The 2,303-nt window shown below is 32.1% G+C and overlaps 1 non-coding gene across 1 annotated transcript; it reads left to right on the top strand.

The window, feature by feature from the left end:
* The first annotated feature begins 1,878 nt into the window (after positions 1-1,878).
* LOC122102155 lies at positions 1,879-1,983 on the top strand. The gene has a single exon (XR_006146470.1). It is a non-coding gene; the product is annotated as a U6 spliceosomal RNA (small nuclear RNA).
* Positions 1,984-2,303: the final 320 nt, after the last annotated feature.

Genomic DNA, 2,303 nt, shown 5'->3' with positions numbered 1-2,303 from the left:
TCAAGATTTCCTAGCCTTGGTAGACCATGTATGGATCTACCATTCCAGGAAGTATTTTTGGCCTACTTATGCTGGGCTGAAATCTTTCATTAATCATTAGGAGAAGGTATTAAAAATAATCTTGTGATATTTGTGATTTTGTTCACTCAAATAGGCTTGTCATCTGTAAATTGAAAGTTTGAATTACAGTACATTCTCTCATATTTTATGATCTCATCTTTCATTTTAAATTGACTTGCATTTCACAATAGCTTACAGCTAAATCCTGCAAGGAATTAAGGACCTGAAATATTATAAGAAATGAGAAATTGAGACAGGTCTTCATTTACTTACTGTTGGCATGTTGCATGGGCCTAGGTGAGAAGTCTTGCTCTTGTTATCTGATGATGTAGATACCTGGGACCTGGTATCCTAGGACCCGTGGGTCCTGCAGAAGAATAATAGCTTTTAGACTTCATATCAGCAAAATTTTGGTAAAATTAGTAAGAATGCTTCAGAAATATGGAGGAAAACAGTTTGGGACCAGAGACTTAAAACAATAAACAGAGCAACAGAGTAAAATACTTTATAGATTAGAGAAAAACAATACTGTTTTTTTACCATGTGAATTCAGAAGACCAAGAACACTTAGAAGGTATCACAAATTTATACCGAAGACATTGCATTGATATTTTTATACTCTAATATTCTAAACCTAATTATTTATATTCTAATCTATTTATGGGAATAAATATCAATTTAGTTGTCAAATTCTCATCTAATTCTAGTAAGTTTCACTGTGTGAAATTTAAGATCAACACATATAAATAAAAATATATAAGTATATATGATATAAGAAATTATTTTCCATTGTTCCGTTGTGGTTAGCGTATCAAAGGCAACTCCGTTTTAAAGTATTGTTCCATTATCTCTACCTCAGTTTTTGGTAGAGTTAGATCTAAAGCTTTACCATTTCGAGATTTACAGCCTAGAGGCAAGAGGAAACACTGTGATTAAAACATTACCAATTTAAGGCCTAATATCGAGGAGAAACATATGGACTTGTCCAGGAGCTATGAAAATATTTGTTGATAGAAAGTCAGTAGTGTAAGTTCCTGCCTGGTTGGAATGTAGACAGGCTAGGACATTAGGTAATCATGCATATGAACAATATTTTCACCTTCTTGGCTTTAGCTACTTTTGAAATGTTTGGTATAATAAACAAAGGTATTTTAATAAAATATTTGAATATCTGCCTTTAGCTACCAACTCATGGACAAGGTCTAAGTGTCCACTGTAGGCTTCCCCAGGAAGAGGGGTATACTCATCCTCATGCGTGTTTTTATAAAATACCTTCTATTCTGAATAATTCGTTCTCAAATGTTCATCTCTCTGTGATCCCTTGTAACTAAGATCAGTTTTGTTCCAGTAAGACAATCTATGCTCTCATGGTAAGATATTCTGGTTGGTCTCTTCCTACATGGAAGAAGGGTAAAGGATCAGGTAGACATTAGTGCCATTGAGACCTCATTTTGGAAATTTTAAGCTGCAGAAATTTCGAAGTAGCTTTTAAGAAGGCTTACTTTGAATCCATTAGCTCCACAAAGCTAACTCAGTTGATAAGTAAGTACTTGAAAAGCCATCACCTTTGGACTTAGCTATAAAGGCTTCAAAATATGATCAAATTTAAAATGAAAAAGACAAGATAGTAATTGAAAGAAAAATTGCAAATGTGAGCAATCCACCAAACAATATAAGTTTTTTCCAATATAAACAGAAATTTAGAGAAATAAGATCAATAACATTTTTAGGAACAATAAGGGTTCATTGTTACAAATAGGCAACCAAGGATATATGCCTGTATAAAGATTGCATCATTAGATACTTAAATTTAGAGGATACTACACGCTTCAGCAGCAAGTCTACCAAATGACAACAATACCAAGATTAACATGGCACTTGCACAAGGATAATATAAAAATTTGTGAAGTACTCCATATTTTTCATTTTTCAGATGCAAGAAATGATAAACAGTTATTAAAAAGTTGATTACAAAAGTACAAGTGTAACAGCACATATAATTCATAGAATTAAAGGTTAGTTTGACATCAGTGTTTAAATCTTCACCTTAGAAAGGCCATTACATAGCATAACCTTTACAAAACTTGAAATTAGATAACATTGTCATCTTATCCCAAAGAAATAAAATACTATAAGGACCTAGGGAAAAAAAGGAATCTTAAACTTTTTCTATATGGAATGCAATTTGAATGGACACATTTATTAATTAACCTATATATTATAAAACAATGTAGAATTCAAAA

This window comes from Dipodomys spectabilis, unplaced genomic scaffold (assembly GCF_019054845.1).
Source record: "Dipodomys spectabilis isolate Male_0828 unplaced genomic scaffold, ASM1905484v1 ptg000762l, whole genome shotgun sequence".
Classification (NCBI taxonomy): domain Eukaryota; kingdom Metazoa; phylum Chordata; class Mammalia; order Rodentia; family Heteromyidae; genus Dipodomys; species Dipodomys spectabilis.
The sequence above is the reverse complement of the archived record's forward strand: the minus strand, read 5'-3'. Positions and strand labels throughout refer to the sequence as shown.